The sequence below is a fragment of the Nycticebus coucang genome, chromosome 7 (genome assembly GCF_027406575.1).
Source record: "Nycticebus coucang isolate mNycCou1 chromosome 7, mNycCou1.pri, whole genome shotgun sequence".
In the NCBI taxonomy this organism is placed as follows: domain Eukaryota; kingdom Metazoa; phylum Chordata; class Mammalia; order Primates; family Lorisidae; genus Nycticebus; species Nycticebus coucang.
This window is the reverse complement of record NC_069786.1, coordinates 53,435,354-53,450,440: the sequence shown is the minus strand read 5'-3', so window position 1 is coordinate 53,450,440 and position 15,087 is coordinate 53,435,354.

The following is a 15,087-nucleotide window of genomic DNA, read 5'->3' as shown; positions in this document are numbered from 1 at the left end:
AGGTTTTAGAACTTGGGATTGAAAAAAACATTAAGAGAAAATAAAAATGAGATGGAATTTGAGTAGAAAGAAACTCACTGGCTTCTTCCCCACCCCTTCCTCAGTTGCTGGGATCACTACCAGAGCATTAAATCAATTAAGTTTTTACTCTGGTCTATTAGGTTCTCTTTATGAGGTAGTGGGGAAATGTGAGAGCATTTAAACATCTCTTTAAACTGTCTGCATAGCAATCAGATAGGTAGCAGGGCTGAGCCATTAGCAGGGACGGTGTTGCCCAATACCTGACTTTTAAGTTTTTCCACATTTGCTTAGAATCTCTAATAAGTTACATTAATTGTCTCAGGCTTAAGGCTCTTTCTCTATAAAATGGATACCTGCTGTGAATTTTAGGATACTTAGAGACAATTTTTCTCAAGTGCCATAAACCCACCTCTGTGCGCATACTGAGTGATTTTGGAAATGATACAAATGTCTTTAAATTTTAATAGTAATAAATTTCTTCCAATATACATTAGAAAAAAAAATCTGGCAATAACACAAAATATGCTTGATTCCACTTCCTCTTTTTTTTTTGCTTAGGCGGAGACTAAACTAGCATTAAAGTTTAAAAAGTAAACAAATTTAACGAGGAATATTGAGTAAATAAAAGTGAATATGGTAAAACAAAAACAGAGCAAAAGAGTGGCTGCTTAAAAAGCACCTACCTCAGAGCAGTGGTTCTTTCAGGCCTTTTATGTTTTTGGAAAGCTTTCTTGTGTGGGCCTCAAGTTCCAGTGCTGGATTAGTCATAAGGCTTGGGTCAGGGCAGACTATCATCACTGGTCCAGCAGGGGCTTACAATCCTTTTTACATAATAGTGCTCTTTGAAAATCTGATGAAAGTTTATAGACTTCCCTGGTAAAAGTATATTCCCATATACAAATGAATTTACATAGGATTTCTGGGTTTTTACCATTTGGGGTGTATCTGTAGACTCCTAGAGATACAGGCACAGCCAAATTGTGTCCATTTACTTCTCTGCTTTCTTGAGTTTATAGGTCAGCAGTTGGACTTTATGCCACACCTCCTTTTTCTTTCTTTCTTTCTTTTTTTTTTTTTTAAGAGACAGGGTTTCCCTCTGTTTCCCTGGCGAGAGCACAGGGACATGAACATTACTCACCACAGCCTTGAACTCCTGGGCTTAAGGGATCTTCCTACTTTAGCTCCCCAAATAGCTGGGACTATAAGCATGTGCCACCATGCCCAGCTGATGTTTTAAAAAAAAATTTTGTGGAGATGGGGTCTTGCTGTCATCCAAGGTGGTCTTGAACTTCTGGTCTCAAGCAATCCTCCTGCTGCAGCCTCCCAAAGTGCTGGTTTTATGGGCAAGAGCTGTCAAATCTCACCAAACCACACCTCCCGTTTCTTCTGCAAGGGACATCACCTTCTCTCACTGGGCAAGTCCAAGGATTGCCCAGTCTGATGCCCGTGATCATAGTATTATCTAGTACAGAGAATATCCACTCTACTGCCTACCTTCCTGCTCTCATTGTTTAAAAACAGGAATACTACAAAAATGTCTGCAGTTGGAACTTGTGTTTGCCTAGCGCACCTCCTCATCCCTTGGGATCTGCTCCTTCCCATTCCAACAATGTCTTACGTGTAAGAGCCACCAGAAGTGCATGCTATGAAACTCCGGGCGGGGGGTGGGGGGGGGTCCTTGTTTGTTACTCTGTGAAGAGTGCCAGGTGCAGACAGGGGTCCTATGAATCATTATGATGATATTGTTTCCTTCAACAGAGCCCTTTGGAGCTGAACATCTTTTAGTAATCACTTATATAACTCCCATCATCATTGTCCACCTTGTTGTCCAAACACCCAGTCAGTATGAAAAGGATGGTGATAATATTAATCAGAAGAGCGAGAACCATGTTGTCTACTGAATACATCCTAGGCACTGTACTACCTCCACTGAGCGCTATCGGTGTGCCCTTATTGACATCCTAAGCTCCCACAGGAGGCAGGTTAGTATTATCTAATCCACTTTACAGAAAAGGGCACTAAGATTATAGGGTCAGAAAGTGCTAGAAGCAGTACATAGAACCAGGACTGCCTTACTCTAGACCCAGAAACTTTTTCTCCTTCTCAATTTTTGAATAGGCAATTGATTAATAGGGTCTTTTGTTCTGTTCAAAATTAGTGAAACATCTTGCTCTATTGTTTCTCTTCTCCCGGTGTTCCAGGCCCTATCCCATCTCTGAGAATGTGTGTTCAATTATACTAGCCAAGAAAGATGTATGGCCCTCCTTTCTTTCTTACTCAAATGGTAGTGTAGGGTAGTATATGATGCATTTTCGTGAACCATGCAGAGTTCTTTCTCTTCTTTCACTTACTATACTGAGCAGCTCAGCTCATATCAATACATTCGGAAACTTCAGTGCTCCAATGAAAGCATGCATCATGATTTACAATCCCTACTGATGGACATTTAGGTTGTTTCCGTCTTTTGCTTTTATATAGAGCGCTGCAATGACACCCTTCTACATCCATCTTTTCACAATCGGGTGAGGTGACCTGTAGGAAATATTCTTAGAATGAAATTGCAAGGTGACAGTGTATGTATATTTATACTTTTGCAAGAGAATGTCAAATTGCCCTCCACAGACCCTGTATCAACTTCTGCTTTGCACATAATGTATGAAAGTAAAAGCAGCATTATCCATAATTTCAAGTCCTTCCACATTTTAAAGTTTCACCTTCTCTAAAATGTTTTACATTGCTTTACTGAGAGAAAAACAAAACAGTTTCTGTCTCCTGCCCACCTTCCATGCACACATATACATTTTTTTTTCTGTTATGCCTTTTTACCTACTTTGCTTAGAGCTCCCCATATCTTCCAAAGGAAGCTCCAAGGCTAAATAGTATTAGGGCTGGGGATACTCTCAGCAAGTCAATCCTCCTTAACCACTTGACCAGCTGGTAGTTGATCTCCACGCCTTTTACCACAGAGCCTTCCTGCTGCGTTTGCAGTAACTGCCCCCGCTCCCTGTCCCCCATTTTCTCTCCTATCAACTGACTGTCAGGCATCCCCACCACAAAGCCCCCTGCCTCCACCCTTCCTGATAGTTCGCCCCAGTTACAAGTTTGGAGCCCCGCCACTTTATTTATTCTTCACATTCTTTGGAAGGTTAACAATTTTTTTAAAATCTAAAATAGTCCCCCCCTCCTCAGGAAGTGGCAAAAGTCTCTTGGAATAACAGTCTTGAAAGACCTATTTAGTTCATCTGCATTTTAAGCCAATTAAAAATCACAAAGAAACAATGATATGCATAAAAATTCAAAATGTTAAGGTAGGCAGTGACCAAAACCTGATAAATTTATCTGGATAATGTCTTTTAAGGAAGAATCAAAAAATGTCTAAAGGAGGAAGATACACATCCCCCTCTGCCTTCTTCACAAATTCATGACCCTCTGCCTTTAAGTCATTTTCGATATCAATTATTTAGCCAAGAAGCACCAGAAGCAGTATCCTCTTTGTAGTAATAAGGCTTTTGTCTTCACAGGAACTCAAGTTCAGTTCAGAAACTTTCAAACATGGCTTTAAAGGCTTTTGTGAGTCAACTGTTAGTGAATCACACAAAAGGGTCCTTTATTAATAAGCATATTCTGTTCATTCTAGAGAAATGAAAGCCTCAGAATAATACGCCAAATATTTAAAGAGAAAACAAAAACAATGTGGTAAACATATCAGGCCTTGATGAGCTGTCTAGGTAATTGGTTGTTTCTGTGCACCTGGTTCCAAAGACAATATTTAATGTGTAATCTGTTTCATTTGCTTAGGGAAGTAAGTGTAACTCTATCCCCTGGATCACATCTGCATTAAAATGAGAGGAGGCAAAGTCTCGTTTCAGTGAGTGGAAATTTATGCACATGAGTTGTCTTTTACATGGAGACAGCAATTATACCCCTAGAAATGCAGTCTGTGGGAGAAAATGACATATTCAAGGCTGGGGAACAAAAGCCTAATGCTAAGGGGACATTAACGAGGTTGGGAACCCCCTCCCAACAATTAACAAGATCATTTACAAAATCTGCAATCTATAAAATTATTTTAAAAACATGTTTCTCAAAACAATGTGGTTTTTCTTCTTAAAAAGAAAAGATTCAGCATTCAGCAGCAACTATACAGAATATCTTAACTACTCCCTAGTAGCAAATAATATTTTTAAATCTCTTACCATATATCTGAGGATTGAAATAAATAAACAGCAGGGAGTGGTAGGATCCCTGGTTTAACAGCCTTATATAAGGACTGAGGGGGAAAATGAGGCCAAGAATTTTTCATTTTTACATGGGGAAGTTATGATGTTCAAAAGCAACAATTGTTAATCAGAACTCTAAAACACAGACTTTCTTTTATAAATAGAGCATATGCAAATAAAAGGCTTTGTTAGCTAAGACTATTTTTTTAAAAAAATGAGTTGTTGGTTAACTTTATTAATATTAAAAAGACCAAAGCTGGAGCCACTGAAATGAATTTTTTTTGTTTCTCTCTATTTTTTTCTGGCGACTTAAAGAAATGGCTGAGGAAGGATATCTTCTCTGTTCCCAATGCCCCTGTGTCCTCCCTACCATTATAACTTCCTGGGGACCGAACTTCACGCACTTGTATCACCAACAGGTAACTATATGACCTGAGTCAGTGGAACCTTTCATTTGGTTTTGAGGTTCTCGAAGTTTTTAATGCTTAATCTTAACTTTTGATATATGTGTATTTGCATAATCTTTGCTCGTGTCATTTTGCTTCAAACTCTGAGTGAAACCACTGGCACTTTTCACTTATTTACTCAGAGGTTTATTTATTTGGGGTTTTTGAAAATGAGTTTTTCAATCAATTTTGGTATATTTTCAGAAAGCAATATTGATAGAGTAACTTCAATGGGCAAGCTGCAAATTTTAAGTCCTGACAAACGGTTGAAAAATACTAGGAATTCTTACTATAAATAAACATGGAAGGAGAGTTATAAATGTTTCTAATGTTTTCAGAACTCCCGTGACAGTAAAATCATAGATACTGTAAAATTATAGCATGGCAACAGTTGAAAAAAAAAAGTAAAATGGATGAATTTGGTCTGACACAGTGTATCTGACTAGGATAACCAAACCAACTGTTTTATCAAAATATAAAAAACTTCTGCTCAGACCATTCTTTCCCTCATCTCTAGTGATTACTTTGGTACAACAGAAATGAAAAGAATCCCCAAAAGAAAGGTGGCCAAATCTCTCTGCAAAGATATAGAAAATAGTAAATGAAAACCAGGTTAATCTTTAAAAGTTGTTTATGGATTATAATTACTACTTGGTCAGTCCTAAGCCGGAAAGTAAAAAAACAAACAAACAAAAAACCCCACCCCCTCTTTATATTCTTATCAATAAAAATAACACTAATGTTCCAAAAGAACAATAGGCAAAGGGCATTAACTGAAAAGAAAAGAAAGAAATATACAAAAATAGCATATTTATGAGCACAGTATAACTTCCTTATCAATAAAATACAAGCAAATTTAATTTATTTAAATACAAACAGATAACTTTTTAAATTTCCAAATTAGCAAACATAAAATAGGGTGGGTGACAAAGATAACAAAGTGTATGGTAAGGTGGACAAAACAATGAAAAGTCTAAATTACTTAGCAATTGGACATATATGATCTGCATTCTTATTTTTAGAAATTTATCCAAAAAGAATGAGATTCTATCAAAAGTTGTGATATAGCCATAGGTATTTTTATTTATTTATTTTTTTGAAGCAGTCTCACTTGTCACCTTGGTAGAGTGCTGTGACGTCACAGCTTACAGCAACCTCAAACTCTTGGGCTCAAGCGATTCCCTTGTGTCGTCCCGAGTAGCTGGGACTACACAGGCACAGCCACAATGCCCGGCTATTTTTAGAAATGGGGTCTCGCTCTGGCTCAGGCTGGTCTTGAACCTGTGAGCTCAGACAATCCACCTGCCTCAGCCTCCCAGAGTGCTAGGATTACAGGCATGAGCCACCACGCCCGGCCTCATTCATAGGTTTTAATTGGTCAAGAAATAATATTCTCATAGAACATATGAAAAAAGAGGAAACTATGTGTCCTTGTATATGTGAATATCCAAAATATTAAATCTATTTACATTGAACAGCACAATTAATAGTTTTTCTACCTTCTTTGAAATACTTTATTTTCTCTGTATGTTTTATAGCATATATCTTATTATTTCAACTTTATTTCTAACTAATTTGTTCATTTTTATCATAAAAGTAACAATTATGGCAACATTTTTAGGAAATGAAACATAAGAACGAAAAGTGTTAAGTATGGTGAGAAATTACTAATGGTTCTTTCTGGGCTAATAAAAATGTTTTAAAATTGGCCCTTTCGGCCGGAGACGCCATCTTCCAGTAATTCATCAAAATGACAAACACAAAGGGAAAGAGGAGAGGCACCTGATACATGGTCTCTAGGCCTTTTAGAAAACATGGAGTTGTTCCTTTGGCCACATATATGCGAATCTACAAGAAAGGTGATATTGTAGACATCAAGGGAATGGGTACTGTTCAAAAAGGCATGCCACACAGGTGTTACCATGGCAAAACTGGAAGAGTCTACAATGTTACCCAGCATGCTGTTGGCATTGTTGTAAACAAAGAAGTTAAGGGCAAGATCCTCGCGAAGAGGATTAATGTTCTTTTTTTTTTTTTTTTTGGAATAATGAACTTTTATTACATGAGCAAAGACAGGAAAGAGGAAGGCTTCTTGCCTGTAGCACAGTGGGCACGGCGCCAGCCATGTGCATGTCTTATTGAGCTTATTAAGCACTCTAAGAGCCGAGATAGCTTCCTGAAACGTGTGAAGGAAAATGATCAGAAAAAGAAGGAAGCCAAAGAGAAAGGTACCTGGGTTCAACTGAAGCGCCAGCCTGCGCCACCCAGAGAAGCCCACTTTGTGAGAACTAACGGAAAGGAGCCTGAGCTCCTGGAACCCATTCCCTATGAATTCATGGCATAATAGGCATATAACATAGCACACAGGAGTACCAGTGGACCCATGTTTTTAGGAGCAAGAACCTATTTATTCCCCATGAGCTCATGGCATAATATGTGTATAGCACAGCACACAGGATAACCAATAGTCCCCATGTAACAGTGATACAAGGTGCTGGGACCTATTTCCCACGAATTCAAAAGTCAATCAACACTTTGTCACATTAAATGGTAAGGTGCCTGCCTCCCTGAGCTGCTGGAACCTTTTCCCCTATGAATTCATGGCATGGTAGATACAAATAATAGCACAAAAATGTTTCTTGTTCATTCACTACAAGTGTGGTTCCCCCCCCCCAAGAAGTATTAAAGCAAATTTTAATGTGTCCTAAAAAAAAAAAAAAAAGTTTTAAAATTGACTTCATCAATGGTTTCATAACTGTGACATACTAAAAAAATCACTGTATCATATACTTTTAAATGCGTGAATTGTATGGTATGTGAATTATATCTCAATAAAGTTGCTATCAAAAATTAAAAAAAAGCATAATGATAACCAGCACTGCCACCATCCGGAGATTAGGACTGTCAGGACCTTGGTGTGTCGCCTTCCAAACTCATTTCAATGCATCACACATGCTTGTTTAAAGAGCAAAAATTGGATTATACCATGCGTACCATTTAAAAAGTATTTTTAATTATAACAGGTATAACTTCAAAATCAAAAAGTAAAATTAAACAGAAGGGTGGTTAGAAGAACCAAGTTCTCATTCCAGCGTTGCTTGAACTAGCTAGAGACCTTGAAGAGTCCCAGGGCTTTTCAGGGACAAACTTTTTCTAGTTTAAAGGGTAGGCTGGCGTCACAGCTCACAGCAACCTCAAACTCTTGGGCTCTGGTCCCTTCCAAGTCCAGAGTCCTGTGCTTCCCCAAAGGGGCAGCGCAATCAGAATATAAAAACTTGGATTAAAAACTTTGGTTTGTTGCAGTTTGGCTGGGGCTGGGTTTGCAACAAACCAAAGTTTTTAATCCAAGTTTTTACTATTCTGATTGCACTGCTCTCTAAAAAAAACAAAACAAAACAAAAAAAAAACCTTTGGTTTGGGGCCTGTAGCAGAGTGGTTACAGAGCCAGCCACATACATTAAGGCTGGTTCCTTCGAACCTGGACCTGGCCAGCCAAACAACAATGGCAACAACAACAACAAAATAGCCAGGCATTGTGGTGGACGCCTGTAGTCCCAGCTACTGGGAGGCTGAGGCAAGAGAATCGCTTAAGCCCAAGAGTTTGAGGTTGCTGTGAGCTGTGACTCCACAGCACTCTACTGAGGGCAACATAGTAGGACTCTGTCTCAAAAAACGAACAAACAAACACTTCGTGGTAATATGAAAAACTGTTTATGAATAGGAGACTGGTAATCTGTGAGATGAATTATTATGTTAATTAAAAAAGCAAAGGATAGAAGGGTGAGTATAGCATGTTACTCAACCTCATGTTTTTGGCTTGTGTTAAGGCCAAAGAGAATACATGGATACTTTACTGAGTGTAGAACATTTCTTTAAGGATCCAAGGAAGCTGGCGTGAATGAGAGGGATCTGGGTGGCTGGGAAACAATGGTAGTTCTGGAATTTACTTTTCACAATAAAATATATCCTTTTCTATTTGTGTACTTTGTATCTTTTAAAAAATAATAAAATAAAAATTAGGAAAATACCTAACTAACAGCGGAATATGGATGTCTCTGGTATAGTGACAAATGTAAAGCAAACTCATCGTCTCTTCCTTGTTTAAATCCCTTTAATCACTTCTCCTTCTCAGTGACTTGTGAGACCTGCACAATTTGGCCAGGTCACCTTAGTCCTTCTCCATGGCTCCTTGGCCAGGTGGTCACTTCACTCCTTTCTGGCCTTCTGTAAGTTCCTAAAAATCTCAAGTTCTTTGTCCCCAGAAATGTCAAATGCTACATTAGCAACCTCAGATAATTAGCTTCTTAGGAATTCCAGCTCAAGTTGAGGAAGTTCAAAATTCAAAGACCTCTAATAGGGTACAAGTCACTCTATACCTGAGGAAAAACTGAAATCTGAAGTTATTTACCTAAGGTCACACAGCTAGTTCTCCACTACATATATGTAATTAACCTCAGTGGCTGTTCTCTTGAGTTTCATTAAACAAAAGTAGGTTAATAAAATGGAAGCCTTTGGATTTTAGATATTCGTAGAATGGGGCTACATTCGAAATCATCTTCATGATGGCAACGCTCAGAGGGACCAATCAGGAAGAAGAATGTTTCCTTTCTTTTTTTTTTTTTGGCCGGGGCTGGGTTTGAACCCACCACCTCCAGCATATGGGACCGGCACCCTACTCCTTGAACCACAGGTGCCACCCAAGAATGTTTCCTTTTTTTTTTTTTTTTTTTTATTTTGGCCAGGGCTAGGTTTGAACCTGCCACCTCTGGCATATGGGACCGGCGCCCTACTCCTTGAGCCACAGGCGCCGCCCGAATGTTTCCTTTCTAAAACAGGAAGGAAGCTGTGAGGCTGGATTCTACCAAGTACCACACAGTTATATTTGAAATATATTTGTTTAATTTGAGGAAGAAATTAATCTGATCTTCCTGAGGGCATTTATCCAGTGAACTACCTTTTAAAATCCACATTTAAGGCCAGGCCTGGTGGCTCACACCTCTAATCCCAGCACTCTGGGTAGATTGCCTGAGCTCAGGAGTTCCAGACCAGCCTAAGCAAGCATGAGACCCCACCTCTAAGAATAGCTACTGGGGAGGCTGAGGCAAGAGGATCCCGTGAGTCCAAGAATTTGAGTTTGCTGTGAACTATGACATCATGACATTTAACCCCAGGGCAACTGAGACTCTTGTCTCAAAAATAAAATAAAATAAAATCCACATTTAAACAATGTGGCTAAATTAAGCGTATGTAAGTAATAAACTGCAGTCAAGAAACCACAGAAAGTGAGCAAGACTGTGGAAAGTCCTGATGGCCATCTATCCCTCCAGGCTGCAAGGAAGTGGGTCACAAAGACTCCATGATGCAAGCAAAGGGTGCAGATCATAGCTTAGTCCTCTGGGAGATTTTCTTCTGAAAGAAATGGACCGACCAGTCGAGCACAAAAATGTCAAATTTGAATTCCATTCCCAACAGCGCACCTCCCACTTTACAAATACACATCGATATGCATGTCTCACTAGTGAGACGATAATCCATGCCTGTCACATCCTTTAAAAATATGTGCACTTCTACTTTATTATTTCTGCTTATAAAAGTCACGTTATAGGGCCGCGCCTGTGGCTCAGTCGGTAAGGCGCCGGCCCCATATACCGAGGGTGGCGGGTTCAAACCCAGCCCTGGCCAAACTGCAGCCAAAAAATAGCCGGGCATTGTGGTGGGCGCCTGTAGTCCCAGCTACTCAGGAGGCTGAGGCAAGAGAATCGCTTAAGCCCAGGAGTTGGAGGTTGCCGTGAGCTGTGTGAGGCCACCGCACTCTACCGAGGGCCAGAAAGTGAGACTCTGTCTCTACAAAAAAAAAGTCATGTTATAGAAAAATTGGAACACAGACGCATGTAAAAAGAAAGTCAGCCATTATCTGTGATCGGAACTGAACATTCTGGAATATTTCCTTCTAGTCTTTTTCTTTTGTTTTATGTTAGTTTGAACAGTAAGTGTGCCTATAAGGGGTAGATAATTAGAATATTACCTTTGTGTTCTATTTTTTCTACTTATACTTTATTGTTGTCAGTTCCAAAGTTACTAGATGATGATCATTCTTTTACATACGTTTTTGTGTAACTGATTTTTTTTTTTAAGAATCTCACTCTGGGGCGGCGCCTGTGGCTCAGTGAGTAAGGCACTGGCCCCATATGCCGAGGGTGGTGGGTTCAAGCCCAGCCCCGGCCAAACTGCAACAAAAAAATAGCCGGGCGTTGTGGCGGGCGCCTGTAGTCCCAGCTGCTCAGGAGGCTGAGGCAAGAGAATCGCCTAAGCCCAAGAGTTAGAGATTGCTGTGAGCTGTGTGATGCCACGGCACTCTACCGAGGGTGATAAAGTGAGACTCTGTCTCTACAAAAAAAAAAAAAAAAAAAAAAAAAAAGAATCTCACCCTGTGTCATGGGTAGAGTGCTGTGGCATCATAGCTCACAGTAACTGCAAACTCTTGAGCTCAAGCGATCCTCTGGCCTCAGCCTCCCCAGTAGCTGAGACTACAGGCACCCTGCCCTACACCTTGGCTATTTTTAGAGATGCGCTCTTGCTCTTGCTCGGGCTGGTCTCAAACTCCTGAGCTCAGGAAATCCACCAGTGTTGGCCTCACAGGTGACTGATGATTATTTTCACAGCATAAATGGGATTAAAGTATCAAAGGTTATACATATTTTTATAATGTTTGATACATATCACCTAATTATCTATTATACATTCCTTTCTAATTTATATTCTCCACAGCAACTGTGTCCTTTATAAAGTCAGTGCTACCAATAGACAACATCCCCAATTGCTGACAAACTGTGTGAAACATTTTATCTCAGTTTTTTGTTTTTTTTTTTGAGACATAGTCTCACTCTGTCACCCTGGGTAGAGTGCCATGGTATCATAGCTCATAGCAACCTCAAACCCTTGGGCTCAAAAGATCTTCTTGCCTCAGTCACCCTAGTTAGTAACTGGGACTACAGGTACCCACCACAATGCCTGGCTATTCTCCATGACTGGATTTCACTCTTGCTCAGGCTGGTCTTGAACTCCTGAGCTCAAGCAATCCATCTGCCCTAGCCTCCCAGAGTGCTAAGATTATAGGCGTGAGCCACCTCGCCCAGCTTTTATCTCAGTTTTATTTGCATTACTTTTTCTTCTTCAGTTGTACAGATAAAAATTTTTCTCTAATTCTTGTGTGTAATCGATTTTTCTTGTCTATTCATATTTGCTTAAGTTTCTATAGAGGGTGAATTTTTGTTGATTTGAAGACATTTTTACATATTAAAGATTTTAACCCTTTGAGCATATGTTGTAAAATATAAGTAGTTTTGCTTCTTCATTTATTTCCCCTTTCATCTCTGATTTGTTTGATTTTTTTTTTTTGTAGAGACAGAGTCTCACTGTACTGCCCTCGGGTAGAGTGCTGTGGCCTCACACAGCTCACAGCAACCTCTAACTCCTGGGCTTACGCGATTCTCTTGCCTCAGCCTCTCGAGCACCTGGTACTACAGGCGCCCGCCACAACGCCTGGCTATTTTTTTGTTGCGGTTTGGCCTGGGCTGGGTTTGAACTCGCCACCCTCAGCATATGGGGCCGGCGCCCTACTCACTGAGCCACAGGCGCCGCCCCTGTTTGATTTTTTTAATATAGTAGACCAATGACTCTTTCTATCTTCCATCGTCCTCTTCCAATCTAAAGATATGTATTATGATTTTTTAAAAAATATATTTAACACTTTATTCTTTTTGGAAATATTTTCAGAAATGGTGTGAGGGGAGGCATTAACATAATTTTTGCCAAGTGCCTCAATATTGTTGAATGAGGGCGGTGCCTGTGGCTCAGTAAGTAGGGCGCCTGCCCCATATGCCGACGGGTGGCGGGTTCAAACCCAGCACCGGCCAAACTGCAACAACAACAACAACAAAAAAATGGCCAGGCGTTGTGGCGGGCGCCTGTAGTCCCAGCTGCTCGGGAGGCTGAGGCAAGAGAATCGCGTAGGCCCAAGAGTTAGAGGTTGCTGTGAGCCGTGTGACGCCACGGCACTCTACCCGAGGGCGGTACAGTGAGACTATGTCTCTACCAAAAAAAAAATATTGTTGAATGAATCATTTGCACAACTTTGTGATGCCTCTTTTATCACGTGGTAGGCCCATAGTCACACACTGGTTTGCATGTAACCTGCTGTGCCAGGAAAAACTGTACCAACTTCTTATTTAAACTATTGGCAGCTGTGGTTCACCCTGTAATCCTAGCACTCTGGGAGGGCAAGGCCGGTGGATTGCTTGAGCTCAGGAGTTCCAGACCAGCCTGAGCAAGAGGGAGACCCTGTCTCTACTAAAAATAGAAAAATTAGCTGGGCGTGGTGAATGCATACTTGTAGTCCTAACTATTGGGAGGCTGAGGCAAGAGAATCTCTTTTTTTGGCCGGGGCTGGGTTTGAACCCACCACCTCTGGCATATGGGACCGGCGCCCTACTCCTTGAGCCACAGGCACTGCTCGCAAGAGAATCTCTTGAGCCCAAGAGATTGAGGTTTTTGTGAGTTATGATGATGCTATGGCACCCTCCCCAGGGTGACAAAATGAGACTCGGTCTCAAAAAAAAAAAACAAAACCAAAAACCATAGGCAGCTGGAGGATTCCCTGCCTAGCTCCCACACTTCCCTGAAGATGGTAGATGGCCAATAAACTCTTATATGAAATGCACAACTAATGAGTCGTTGATACACTTGGGAAAATTTAACTTGAAGATAAACAAATGTCTGTCCTGACTGGTTTAAATGTTTACCTTTTGGGAAATAGATGGCAAACCTGACAGAATTTTTAGTGTCACTTTCAGCTTTTTATTTTCTCTTCTACTCTCCACTAATCTGACCTAGTCACTTAGAGTTTTAGAATATAATATTGGTTTCTTAGGGCCTCTGGTTTAGAACTCAATTTCAGATTTTATAGGACTTTTAATTCATCATTCTCCAAAAAATAGTTATGATGCAGCTGGGGTAGTATTTCTCATACTTGAGTAATGTACATACCTCTAAAAAAATTACCATGGGCCTTCACTGATGCCTTAAGTTATTTTTATCAAAGTATCATTTAAATAAACTGCATGTCCTCATAGGTAGATGGAAAAAAGGCAGTAGGGTCGGGGCTGCATGATAGAGACTCATGTGATTCAGAATATGTATGATCTTGATTTCTTTAATATGACTTTGATTCTTTAAAAAATATTATAATTAAGGTAAAAGCACAAATTTCAAGATTGATAGAGAATGTGGAGACGCCCCCCGCCTCCAATCCTGGTTCTAGTCTAACAAAACAGAAATTGGAGGATCACTTTACTGTAAACCGCATTCAACTCTCGCACTCTGCCATTTTTCTAAGCCTCTAAGCTGTTTGGATGCCTACCCAGTTTTCAATGCTCAACTTAAATTTGAATAATCACTAACTAGATATAAACTGATTTGCATATGCTTGTAACCATTACACAACTATGAAACCAAAACTAAATATGAACAAAACTATAAAACCAATGCTTCAAATAACCTTATTTAACAAGACAGATGCTATTGTTTTGCTGAACAAAAATGTCTGCTTACATCACAAACTTGGTACTATTATCTGCTCCTAACAGGAGCTTTTTTGGTTCCACATACCCATACTTTAGCAAACAGGCTTATCTGAATTTGTTCATTAATTCAACCGTTTTCTTTATTTCTTCAAGGAATCTTTAGAATGGCAGCACATCAGTCAATCAGGATTTTCATCCACACCTCCAGCTCTTGAACATCCCAGCAATAGTCTGAAGAATTTGCTTTTGGAAGTTGATAACTCTGCTGAGTTTTGCTTTATAAATAAAACATATTCTTATTCATTATGAAATGAAAACTTTCTCTGAAACCAAAAAGAAATGGCTTCAATATGACAGAAAATCACTCAATGTAGTTATTTAAATATGTTAAGTAAAATAATTTTTAAGATGTTTTAAATCCTGTGTCGCTTACAACCTGAGTGCAGAGAGGATGTGGTTATTGTTTGTAAGTCTCAGGGCTTAACTGCAATGGAGAAGCTGTCTGCAAAATTTTATGAAATAAATACTTCAAATTTTAGAGGAAAATAATGTACAGGACTCTTAGGTTGCTCAAGACCTTGTTTCCTAACAGTTTTTGAAAGCTGTTGACTTTTAGAAATGAACATGTTGATCTGGGCATAAAGGAGGAGGCTATGCAGATGCCAATTCACAATGCAGCAGGCAATTAATTAACAAGAGTCGCGCTCCTTCCTCGGAGATCTGAGAATCTCAGAATAACAGAAGATGTATTTCCTCCAAGTAACTTTACTGGTGTGATTGTCCACCAGATAAATGAAAGGACTAGATCTTAAAGTAAGG